Source organism: Onychomys torridus, chromosome 10 (genome assembly GCF_903995425.1).
Source record: "Onychomys torridus chromosome 10, mOncTor1.1, whole genome shotgun sequence".
Lineage (NCBI taxonomy): Eukaryota > Metazoa > Chordata > Mammalia > Rodentia > Cricetidae > Onychomys > Onychomys torridus.
The window spans coordinates 34230630-34244178 of record NC_050452.1 but is presented as its reverse complement, the minus strand read 5'-3'; positions in this window follow the sequence as shown (position 1 = coordinate 34244178).

Here is a 13549-nt window from a genome sequence, read left to right as displayed (position 1 = left end):
GCACATTCTGTTCTTTTGCCTCCCCTTAACATCTTGTGTTTAATGAACTTCGTCAACTGCTACCTAACACCCATGTTTACCAAAACCCACCCTGAAGCTCCTGTGTGAGCCCTGATGGTGTGCTTCTCTACCATCAATCACCTCACCATTTAATCAAGATTGTTTGCTCTGTCTGTTCAACTAAATGGGGTTTAGCATTTAGAATTTGCTGTCTTTGGAACAAGAGCTCAGGGACAAAACTCTTCCAACATAGGAAATGTATGTAAATCATAAGGCAGTTTGTTCATAACTCCCACAGGAATGATATGCATGACTTTAGATAAATCATTTAAAGGAAAGTTGTATTTTGCTACAGGATGAAATTTTGTGCCTAAGTTCAACTGAGGATTTGGACTTTGGGGTGAGATAAGGAGCATCTCCTTTGATGGCCTGTCAGCCTGTGAGAAAGCTCCAGTGCCCTGGTCCTGCCCCGACTGTCCTTTGTTGTCCTCACACATGTCCTCACACACTACCTTCTGTTTCGTTCTTCCCTTCTTCTTTGCCCACACATGTCACTTCTAGGTGAAGAGAAAAGAGGAGACAGAGAAGCACTCAAAGGGCTCCCAACAGGGCTGGGATGTGCCTCAGTTCCCAGAGCACATGCCTCGGCTGCGTGAGTCCCTGAGTTCGATCCCCGGCATCCCAGCACTGTTATATTGAACGCCTGTAATCCCAGTACTTGGGAAATGAAGGCAGGAGGGTCAAGGTCTCCCGTGGCTACATGGCAAATTCAAGGCCAATTTGCGCTACATGAAACCCTCTTTCAGAAAAGAAAGTGTGTGTGTGTGTCTGTGTGTGTGTGTGTCTGTGTGTGTGTGTCTGTGTGTGTGTCTGTGTCTGTGTCTGTGTGTGTCTGTGTGTGTGTGTGTGTCTGTGTGTGTGTCTGTGTGTCTGTGAATAGAGTAACATGAGTGGGGCCTGAGCAATGCAACACACCTGAGAACCACATGCTGTGTCTTCAGGGGCAGAATCTCACTGTGTTTTGTGGCTGTGAAAATATTCCAAAAGAGAGAGTACCATACAGATTTGTAAATTCTTCACAAGGATGCCTCGGAAATAGACTGAGGAGGAAATTCTTCACCCCTGGGATGTGGCGGCAACACTGTCAAGTTAGGCAGAAGTGGTGCTGAAGCTGCCTTCAGAGCATCCTCTGGCCACTGCTGTGTGCTGGAAGTAGCCTTTGTTTGGGGGTGTAACTCATCTGGCTCGCTAACATGTTCTTATAGTGAGCATGGGTTATTTGTCTCCACAGTGTTGTGTTGTGTTTTGTATTTTTCGTGCAAAGAGTGGTCATTACTACAGCCTGTTGTGGGTAGAATATACAAGCATCTCCAAAGGTTTGTGCATTAGAGGGTTGGTTGCAGCTAAGGGGTCTTTAAAGGATGACTGGAAAGATGGCTCAGCAGTTAAGACCACCAGCTGCTCTTCCAGAGTGTCCAGATTCAATTCCTAGCACCCACATGGTGGCTTACAACTGTCTGTAACTCCAGTTCTGAGACATACGACACCCTCTTCTGAACTCTGTGGACACCGGGCATGCATATGATGCACAGATAAACATGCAGGCCAACACCCATAAATATATTTATTTTAGTTAAGAGAAGATTGGCTTACTAGCTGAATGGACTTTTAGTGGGTGGGGCCTGGTTGAAGTCAGCGGCTTTCTAGGAGCAGGTCTCTTTATCTTGTCCCTTGGCAGCTTATCAACCCTCTCTGCTTCCTGATTGCTCTAAAGTGAGCAGTTTTCCTCTGGCATGGCCTCCCACCGTGGTGTTTCTGGCTAGCTGTCATGGGACTTCTCTTAGGAAGATATAAAGAAACATTTAATCACCCCAGCTAGAGAAGGTACCAAGAGACTAAAAGGCTTCTGTCTAAATCTAGCTTTGTGAACCATTTGGTTGGGAGCTAGCATTTACAGGTACATGGGTGACTCAAGATGGCTACACCACCAGGAAGTCCCTTGGGCAGCTTGCAGCTATTCCATTGCAAGGTCCTACCCACGGTATTTGCACCACAGAAGTCCCCAGGACAACTTATGAGTGAAGACACTAAGAGTTCACCTTCCCTAAGCAGCTGTTTATCCTTTATATAACCTTGGGGAGTGGGGTGGGGGAGGTGAGCCTCGTGAGTTTGGGAAACCTCCCTCTGGCCTCCATGAGGGAATGGTTCTAGGCCTAACCTGGGAAGGTTTTCATGTGGCTAATGACAATGGTTCTGATTCAAGAGGGCGGCGCCGAGCACATCCAACCCACGGGGTAAAAAGCTTCACAACACCTTTACTTCTTGCTCCCACATTCTTTCCACTCCCTCTGATGCTCAATGCTCCTTGAGCCCCAGAGAAGTGGGAAATAAGGTGTATAATTATTTCCTTCCATTGAGGCCTGAGCATCGAACCACTGTACCACAGTAACAGTCATTTACTCTAGGCACTGTGGCTAGTTTTCTAGGAGTTTTCATAGTAACTGCTACCCTGGCCAAGGCCAACAGCAGTGATAATCTGTGCCCGTAAACATAGGTATTTAGAAAGCCACAGACACAACACATCCATTTAACAAACAATAGTAGTAACCTTCCCATTGAGGCTATGACCTTCCTCAGCCACAAGTTTTTATTTTGGCTTGTAGTATCAAACTTGGATCCCCTCTGTGGAGTAGGTCTTAAAACCAACTGGAAAGTAGTTGGTTGTGCCCAGACAGTTGTGCCACTATCGCCCCTGGAGACACATCTTGCCTGAGCATGCTAGTGGCATTAATACAGGGGACCAGTCCACAGCTGAGTCGGACCATTGTTTCCCTTAGCAACTAACACAGTATCTATGAAAGCCATCCATTAGTGAGGAGGTTTCCAATTCAGTCCCAGGTGAATTTATCCAGACCCTTCCACCAGAGCGTGCAAGGTTTTCAGCAACAGAGACTTACTATCTAGTTCAAACAACAGCAGTGGCAACAGCCTGTGTTGTGTGTCGGAGTGGATGGCCCTCAGAAGCCTCCCTTGCTAATAACTATAGTTAAGCAACCTGCCCCTGGCACTGTGATTTTCATTCAATAATCCTATAGCATTTGGGTGCCCCTTGCATCCAGGCAGAGTGCTTCTGTTTTAAAAACTGCTGTTTTTACTCTGCTTTCAAATGACTTTCCAAGTCTGTAGGCCACTTAAGAGTCTAGCATTGCATCATGAAATCTTTTCACACAGGTTGAGCAGTATCTCTGAAGGTCCATGGCTTCCTGTTCCAATGCAATGTGAATTGGTCTTGGAACTCACCAGCTAAGGGGATACACACTTATAAAACTTTAACAGGGTCTGATAAAGCCTGAAAAGATCCCATCACGTGGGCTGGTTGTTCTTTCAAAAGAACAATATTGGGCAAGGAGCACAGATGCCGTCATCACCCCCATTTAACCCTTCCCCACCCAGTCAGTTTCTGTGAGCGGTCTCACCTCACTGGCCATTTAGGGCCTTAGGTTGGGCAAAGAATCTCTCAACTTTACAGACTCATTTTGCCCAACCATGTGACTCTCCCTGTGGTTTGCACGCCAAGGCACAACTCTCTGATGAATGCTGGGTGACGTTAGAAGCATCATCGTCTTAGCTGTCCTATATGTTCTCATCTCAGTGACCAAATACCAGGCAAATTGAGGGAGGCTTCTCAGCTCACAGTTTGAAGGGACGCAGTCTGTCATGGTGAGGAAGACTCGTGTCAGGGGCTCTGTGATGGTACACTCAGTGGCAGATACTTGCTCACCACTTAGCGACTAGGAAATTCAGGGAAGACAGGAACAGGGCCTAACAACCTCGAAGCCTGCCCCAAATCGTCTACTTCTTCCTGTGAGGCTCCTTCACTTAAAGGTTCTACGGTCTCCCAAGACAGCAGCCACTGAGGACCAAGAGTCCTCCAGGGGACATTTCACACTGAAAACATAATGCACCCCAAAGCACCTTCTTACAGGAAAGAATTGCACTCAGCACACTCTCCAGGGAGGAGCGATTGTTGCCTACACCTAGGACAAGTGTAATCCTTTCCATCGGTACAACTCTGTTACCTTCACACCCATCCACTGATACCCTAGTCCCTGTACTCAGGTCCTCATGCTTACCAGGTACTTTGCCAACTGAACTATCCTCCCAACCCTCAGTAGCATGTCTTATCAACCAGACCACAGAAATGCTGCCACAGTAAGATGGCAAGCCTTCCCATCCTAGGAAGATGATAACTATACCATGATCCCTCCCATCCCCAAGAGACACTCTGCTCCCACTGATCTTGATTCCATTAGTCCCTGTTCAGGCACCAAATTTCACAGAACTTTTCCTAAGGATATGTAAAGAGATGTGAATTCACCCAGTTATAGAGGACACCAATAGACCAAAGATATTTTTTTTTGTCCAAGTCTAGATGGTGAGCCAATAAGTTTCTTGGGGTTACTCACCAAGGAATAGGTGACTGATTCAAAGGCAGCTACACCACCAGGAAGTCCCTTGGGTAATTCATAAGTGGCTACACCACGCAAGAGTCTCACTTGCAGTGTAGATGCTCATGAGAAACTACACTACTGAGAAGTCCTGCATAGCAAAGATGACTCATGAAAAGTCACTGATGAGTCCCCTGGCAATTTAAGGGCAGCTGGAGTATCAAGGAGCTGCCTACTGTTGAGCCAGAGACTTGTTTTAACCTCTCTGTAACCTCAGGAAGAGAGAGGTCTTATAAGCCTTACCAGTTATGTGAGTTCGCTGCTCCCTCCATGAGGGAACATTAATAGGACCAATCTTGTGAACTGCTCTGATTCCAGCCTGAAGGAAACAGCTACATAACACCATAGGTCGGAAAGCAATGAAGCCAGCTAACCGTGGACTGAAACGTGTGAGCAGAACTATATATCCTTTCTTCTTTAAATTGACCTGCTCAGGTGTTTGGGCACAGCGACAAAACTGACTATCGCGTCTACCAAGAAAGCTTAATGGATATGCATTTCACAGAGACTGTAATATTTGCGTAATTGCAGGTACCTTGAGAAACTCCAGAGCTGTTAGTGGGTAATGTATATCAATATGAACTGCTCTTTTAATGAAGCCTTAACATGGTATCCTTAAATGTAAATTTAATTAAAACAAAGATTAAATGAGGTTTATATTGATAAAGAAAAAGCAGTCATTGTTTGGGTATTTAGACTGCTAAGAATATTGTAATCATTCTGAGAAGAGAATAAAACAAGAGAGTCAAAACAAGTAGTTAGGAGCCAATAAACCTGTAATCCCACCCATGTATTTTTTTTAACCAGGTTCCTCATAAAAGAAATTCAGCATTCATGGGAGATGGAGAGAAATCTCTCCAAATGTTAACACTTAAACCTCTTTGGTGAAGAGAACAGTTTATTGGTCTTCAACTTGAAGACTGTAACTTTAGTATTTGTCCCCATATAAACTAATCCAAAAAAAGGGGAGTCAGTGCTTTGAGGTTTCCTGTCTCCTGACCCCAAGACCTGCTCCCTGGTGGCCTGCTGGTAAACTGATTCCAATCATGACTCTTATGCTTGGTTGACTGTATAAGATATTTAAGGTTTGAAACCAACCCACACTGGGGAAATCATGGAACCTAGTAAGTGAGTAGGACTGTAGCTTGTAACTCAGGTTGCGAGGACATAGTTCTGAGTGCAGCTCTGTCCCACAATCCCCGGTACAACCCCCAGTAAAGGATTACACAGATTGGGTTTTAATTTATCAGGATTAGCCACTGTTCCATCTCTCCTTTCTACCCACTTGTGGCCAAATTTTACCTCCAATCCATCTTTCTCCCTTTACGTCTGAAATTGTCTATAGCAGTGGTTCTCAACCTTCCCAAGGCTGAGACACTTTCATACAGGGTCATGTTGTGGTGACCCCCAACCATAAACTTGTTTTTGTTGCTATTTCATTACTATAATTTTGCTACTGTTATGAATCATAATGTTAATAGTGTTTTCCAATGGTCTTTGTCGACTCTCATGAAAGGCTCATTTGACACCCCACCCCAGAGGGTTCACAACCCACAGGTTGAGAACTTCTGGTCTGTAGGGTTTCCTTTTGTGATTTGGCTTTTGAGAATTGGAAGCATGGCTACAAGATGGGTCAGAGGGTAAAGGTTCTTGCTACCAAGCCTGATGACCTTAGGACCCACATGGTTGAAAGACAAAATCAAGTCCACTAAGTTGTTGTCCCTCTGGCCTCCACATGCTGTGTGTGCAACATGTGCATCAGTGCACACAAATGAATGAATAAGTGTCATTTACAAAAGAAGACACACAAGAAACTTAGGTAGATCTTAGGGTAATCATTTAACCAGAGCATAAAGCAGTTGAGATGAAGAGCAATGGAATGGGAATGCCTTCTCCCTTCCCACACTCCAAAAGCTGCAATTCTGGGGTAAAACCAGAGAACAACTTCTGTTTTAGTTAGGGTTTCTGTTGCTGTGAAGGGACAACATGACCACGGCAATTCTTATAAAGGAAAACACTTAATTAGGGCTGGCTTACTGTTCAGAGGTCCAGTCCATTGTCATTATGTCAGGAGGCATGCTGGCATGCTGGCATGCCGGTAGGCACGGTGCTGGAGAGGTAGCCAAGAGTTCGACATCTGGATTGGCAGGCAGCAGGAAGAGAGAGTGACACCAGGCCTGGCTTGAGCATTTGAAACCCCAAAGCCCACCCCCAGTGACACACTTCCTCCAACAAGGTCACACCTACTCTAACAAGGTCACACCTGTAATAATGCCATTCCTTAAGCCTGTGGGGGCCATTTTCATTCCAACCACACATCTTCTGTTAGGAACATCCTGTGAGATCATGCTAAAAAATGTGCAGAGGGAGGAAATCTAAGACTTTTTTTCTAAATAATTTCTAAATAATCTAAAAACCTCTTGGCTTTTAACTCTGCAATTGGCTCTGTCTTTCTTATTTAACAAGACGGTTACATCTACTGTACACTTACCGAAGTCACCCTGAGTGCTCCGTCTGTACTGTTAGTCAGCAGCATCTCTGGTGAGCCTGTTCTCTCAAGTTCATTGTGTAGCTTTGCTCTTCAGAGCCTTCCTCTTTCATCCGGCAGGCATGGTCTCTTTGTGTTCTAGGATTACAAAGCACAGTGAACAAGATAGAGGTTCCTCTGCCTATGGTTAGGGTTTAATGTGGTTCAGTATTTTTCCCTACTCAGAACAACTTCCGATTGTCAAGTGTTGTATATGCTTTTATTCAAGGAGAATATGAGATTTTTTAAAATATATATATTAATTTTATTCTACTCCTTGGGTTGCATTCCCTGCAATATCTGTCATAGGATATGACTGTTTAAAAGCAGAAGTGTCTGAGGGTGTGTCAGAAGGAGTAAGTAACCTTCTACTTGTCATACATAATTTTCCTCAATCATAGAATACACTCTGACATTAAGATCAGAAAGGCATTTGAAAGGCAAGCAAGATGACTTAGGAAGCAAAGCACTTATGAGCAGGAGAATTTGAATTTGGAACCCCAGAACCCACATAAGCAAGAAGAGGTAGGGTGTCTATAGACCCAGCACCCCTATGGCAAGATGGAAGGTGGAGACATGAGAATACCAGAAACCCACTGGCCAACTAGCCTGCCATACCCAGTGGCAAGCAAAGCACATGACAGAGCACATTGAACAAGACAGTTTCCTCTGCCCACGGTTAGGGTCTGATGTGGTTCAGCATTCTTCCTACTTCAGACTGTCAAGTGGTTAAGTTTTGTTTCCATTTTGTTCAAGGAGATTTAAACTACAACACATTAATTTCATTCCACTCCCTGGATTGCGTCTCTTGCAATGTAATGAGGGACCCTCTCTTAAACAAAGAGGAAGGCAGCTGACACCCACCCAAGGTTAGCCTCTGGTCTCCACGTGACATGTGGGCACTCTCTATCTAACACACACACACACACACACACACACACACACACACACATGGGGTGGGGGATTTTGTTTTTTTTTTAATATGTGAAGATATGGAGATCTTACTCAGTGATACGGGTCCATGAGAGCATGTCTGTCTACAGAGGAAACAATTATAACCTGCCTTACAGTGTCCAGGCCTATCTTCATGACTCCACAGAGTGTATTTTCCTAACCATAAAATTCAAACAAGTAAAACAAGAACGATCCCAAGGCTACTTACTGCTGCTCCTTGGCAGAGTGCGAGCTCTCTGACCTGTGTACTGGAAAGCTAAGAGACAGTGTTAGAACGCTCACTCTGCCTCCAGACCCTTCCCTTCACACATCGAATATTCTAATTGAACTTCCTAGTCAGCAGTATTTCATAGTATTTTCAGATAACATTACAAAATCACCTTCAGGAATTCCTGTTAAGAAAAAAAGAAAAAGGTTTGGTTTCTTTTGTTTTGTTTTTTTTTTGTTTTGTTTTGTTTTTTTGTTTTTTGTTTTTTAAATCCTGGATCTGGGAAAGAGGGGATGGGGACAAAGGGGAGGGGACCAGAAACTCACCAATAGTCTTTAGAGAAGGAGAAGCCAGGCCGATCCTCACCACATTTGGGAAGTTTACTCCAGGGCAGTTTGTGGAACAGGAGCAGGAGGCACTAACGATGTCTGCTCCTGGATCAGACAAGCAGCTCCCATGGCTTTTGTGTCTGTTTTGATCAGTTCAGTGTCTTTCAGTGACGGAGTGCTAGCTCCCAAATCTACATGCTACTGAGGTGAGACAAAAGAGCCGTAATTTATCTGTTCAACTAAATTACTGACATCTCTAACACGTAACAGAAGGTATAGGAGGAAGACTTCCGCCTCTGAGAGACTGTGACTGAAGTGAGGGAAAGGTGCAGATCGATCAACAGCCTGTTATTGGCGGGAAGGTCAAAGAGGTTGCCGTGTTGGTACCCATCCTTTCCCAGTCGCCCATCTATAAACTGCCCAAGTCCCAGCCCAGGATGGCGGCCCATGTTTATAATCTCAGTATTCAGGAGGCTAATGTAGGACAATGAGTTTGAGGTCAGCTAGGGACACTTAGAGAGACTCTAGCCCCCCAAAAGATCAATCAATCAGTCAAACAAACACAAAACAACAGCAAAACTCAGTCCAAATCCTAACCTACTATGGCCATACTCAGGGACAGCCTCAAGGGCTCATGTCCCGTTGCACAAAGCTTCCTCACAGAAGGCTTCCATGCTTGCTTTAATCTTTTCCTGCTGCCTTCTTGAGATGATTGATCATTTTTTGTCTTTGAACTTGTGTTTAGTAAATGAAGCCTGCCCAATGGGATCTGGGAGCCGCATCAGGATGTTCCTGCACCGGCGTGCAGAAGGCTCCGCACACGCATGCCAACACTGTCTGGGATGCAGCAGGGCCTGGGCCTGGTTTGCAGTAGTGACCAAGGCAGCTGCAGAAGCAATGGCTGTGACAGCTGTGGCTCTCAGAACAAGAAGAAGCTCTCGGGGGGACAGGACCAGAAGTAGTACCGAGGGGTCAGCTTACCTATTCCCTGCGGACCTGGCCCCTGTATCGCTTGCACAAATACTCACTTTTTCCTTGAGCCAGCCTTGAACTCCTGCTGTGCCTGTCAGTAATGTTTTTGTTTTTTGTTTTTGTTTTTTTGTTTTTAAAATAAGAATGTGATTTTTAAAAAGAGCATATGGAAGAATTATAGTTCTTAGCTCTTCACACCCTCTAGTTTTAATGGCTGGGACATTGCAAAGCAAACCATCACGGGCCTAGAAATATGAATTACATTTACAGCCAGGCATGGAAGCACCTGTAAGTTCCAGCCAAATGGGGGGGGGAGTAAGGTGATGGTGGGGTCACTTCAGCCAAGGGGACACACACGCACACACTTCTGAGCACATAGCTCAGTGGTAGAGCCCTTGTCTAACTAGCATGCCCAAGGCCCTGAGTTCTATCGAGATCCACGTGAAAAAGTGAAACAAAAGAGAAGTTCCATTTAAAAGTGGGTAAAAGTGTTTTGTTTCTGGGCTTTTTACCTTTCTTTATTCTGTATATCTTCCTCTCCTTCTTACTCCCTGGCTGACTGTGCAGCTGGGTGGCTGGCCCCTGGGGTCTTCCTCTTCTTTTTTCTCTTGGAGGTAGGGTCTGTATGTCACCCCAAATGGGTTAATCTCCTGGACTCTGTGATCTTTCAGCTTCCTGAGAAGCTGGGATTACAGAAGACACACACACACACACACACACACACACACACACACTCACACACACACTCACACACACACAAAGAGCATAGATAAGTACACATAATTTTTCAGGTGTTTTTGACAGAGTATGGCCTTGGCTTCTTTATCCTTTTGCATCTATTTCCCAAGTGCTGGAATTATAGGCCTGCCCATTGCAAGAACATTTTTTAAAAGATCTATTTTATACTCATGTGTGTCTGTGTGTGTGTGTGTATGTGTGTGTATTCATGTGGGTGCTCTCAAAGGTCAGAAGAAGGCAGTGGGTTTGCTGGAGTTCCATGCAGCTGTGAACCGCCTCATGTGGGTGCTGGGAGCTTACTCACGTCCTCTGCAGGGCAGCAATTCAAGTGCTGTAGCTGCTGAGTCAGCTCCTCAGCCCCAACTGCGCTCTTGTTATAGGAAGGGCCAACTGTTTACAAAGAAGACAGTTAAAATATTTTCTTTGTAGTGGACAATACAATGGCAGAATACATACACAGAACTTTTGAATTACATATTAATCATGAGACTACTTCCAGCTTTCTTTGTGCTCTCCACACTTCTAAGGAAACATTGCTGCGTTTTAGCAGAGACATAAAAATGGCATTGTATATACTTAAAATTAAATCCACACTGACATAAAATGAATTTGTATGAAAAGTTAAATCTGCGTAGAAACTTTCCCACAAGAATCAACAACTCTAGAAATAGTAAAATTTATCTTTGAGCTAACTGATTTATCAGACATTGGAAGTAGGAGGCTGGAATTGCAGTTAGTGGTAGAATGCTTGCCAGCACCTCATGAGGCTATGGGTTCAATTCTCAGTACTGAAAAGAAAAGAAAGAAATTGGAGGTTGGGAGTCAGGAGGCAAGGGGGAAGAGTGAGAGGAGAGAGAGAGAGAGAGAGAGAGAGAGAGAGAGAGAGAGAGAGAGAGCTCAGTGTTAGTACAGTCCGTAAATACTCTATTCTATTACTTGGGCCATAGAAAGAGCCTCATTAAAATGAAAAATTACCCAAAATTGAGAGGCCTCTCTGGGGAGCCTGAGAAATCCATGGAGGCTTTGAGGGGAGACATGGTGGCCAAGGATGAGCCTGCTGAGCGCACAGTATCTCCAGAACAACTTTTTTTTTAAGGTAGGTCTTATGGGAAGATGCTTTTACAAAGTAGTTTCATGGAATTGGGAAAATGGGTAGCAGAAGGGACCAGTGCCCATGGCAGAGAGAAGCAGAACTAGAGACGGAGCACCAGCAGTAGGTGTGGGAGCAAGGCCACAGGGGACTGCGGCTTGCAGTGACCGCCAGCTGCGGGGGAGGAGAGCACCAGCCTTCAGCGCTGCCTCCGGAATGGGCTACCCAACCGCACCGTCACCCTGTCTCTCAGCAACAAAATATTGAGATGAAGAATGGTCCATTTTCTGGGTTAAGCGTCCTCGAAGACTTCTATGCTTCAGCTGTTGCTGGAAGCCATGCTGATGTGTATGGTCTGCGTTAGCCCTGGAAACCATGCTGATGTCTTTGGTCCATGCTGCTGCTGGAAGCCATGTTGATGCCCATGACCAGGGCTGCTGCTGGAGACCATGTTGATATCTGTGGTCCATGCTGCCACCAGAAGCTGTGTGGAGTCCATGACCCGTGCTGCTGCCAGCAGCTTATGGGCAAAGAAGCGTCCTTTGCAGTGGTATTGATGACAGCAGGCTCATAACTGAGAATGAGCGACATTGAAGGATTCTGAGACAATCCCCCCCCCCCAAAAAAAGAAATAGTCCAGACAGGAAGCTATTAAAGAGAGTCCTTAAAAATTGCGATAAAGAGGCTGAAGTGTAGCTCTTCACGGGTGATGGCTTCTGGCCAGGGGGTGGTGGGTGAGGGGTGGGGAAAGACTCAGCTTTCTTTAAGGGGCTGGGCACTGGGAGTTTGACCATGCTCCAGTGAGTATATGGGAAACATAAATTGGACTTGGTGCATTTTTGGGGGGGGCATGAAAGGGTGGGAGGATGGACCTGGGAGGAACTGGAATTGAGTGTGATCAGGGTGCATCGCATGAAATTCCTAAATAACCAATAAAAATGTTACATTGGAGGGAAAGATTATTGATAGACCATTAACTATATAAAATGATAACATCAAAATATTATTTTGGCAATTTTTAAGTATTTGTGGTTTCTCATGAATCGTCATTACCCCTCTCATGATAGAAGCTTTTACTGTGCACCTTTCCTGCCTTTTGAGCAGGGCGCCTACATTTTCCTTTTGCACTAGGCTAAGCAAATTAGACAGCCAGCCCCAACCTCAGGCAGGCTGTCACCGAGATTTGTTAAGTCATGAAAGAAGACAAATCCCACCTATAAATGTTTAGGGGGTGTAGGAAAAGAGCAAGAAATGCAAGACAATGTGTACTCTTAAAATGTTCCATATAAAACCACAGAGTAGGCATTTCATCTATTTAAAACAATGTACTGCTGGGGTAGGTATAGCATAGTAGGTATAAGAAAATACATAGTGGTTGACTTTTTTTACTCTTCAGGGGCCTGCCACCCAGCTCTCAAATAACTACACAGAGACTCATTTTTACTTATGAATGCCTGGCCTTAGCTTGGCTTGTTTCTAGACAGCTTTTCTAATTCAAATTATTCCATTTCTCTTTAACTATGTTTTGTTTCTGGGCTTTTTACCTTTCTTTATTCTGTATATCTTCCTCTCCTTCTTACTCCCTGGCTAACTGTGCAGCTGGGTGCTGGCCCCTGGGGTCTTCCTCTTCTTTTCTTGCTCCTCTTCTACAGAGTTCTCCTCCTATTTATTCATTCTGCCCGCCAGCCCCACTTCTCCTTTCTCCTGCCTAGCTATTGGCCATTCAGCCCTTTATTAGATCAATCAGGTGTTTAAGGCAGGTGCAGTAACTGCTTTACAGAGTTAAACAAATGCAACCTAAAAGAATGCAACGTATCTCTGCATCATTAAATGAGTATTCCACAGTATAAATGAATGTAACACATCTTAAACTAACATTCCACAACAATATGTTTTGACATTTGTGCTGAGGTTGCCATCAGGGAAAAAAAGGGGGGACACTATTTTCATTGAGTAGCATTTGTGTTAAAGATATGTCTTCACCATAAAAAAAAAAAAAATAACCACATGAGCATAAAAACCCATTCAGATGAAGATCAAATTTAGTTGTAGTAGGCCTGTTGGAGTGTTCATCAGTGTTCTGTGCTATCCAAGGATGCCGTGTTATTTCCCCCCCCCCCAAAGAACAGATAGATAATTGCGGTTATTCAAGCCAGCTTTCGCTTTGGGTTTCTTTAGAAACAGTGACTCTTGGGTACTAGAAAGAAGATTCATCGGTTAGGA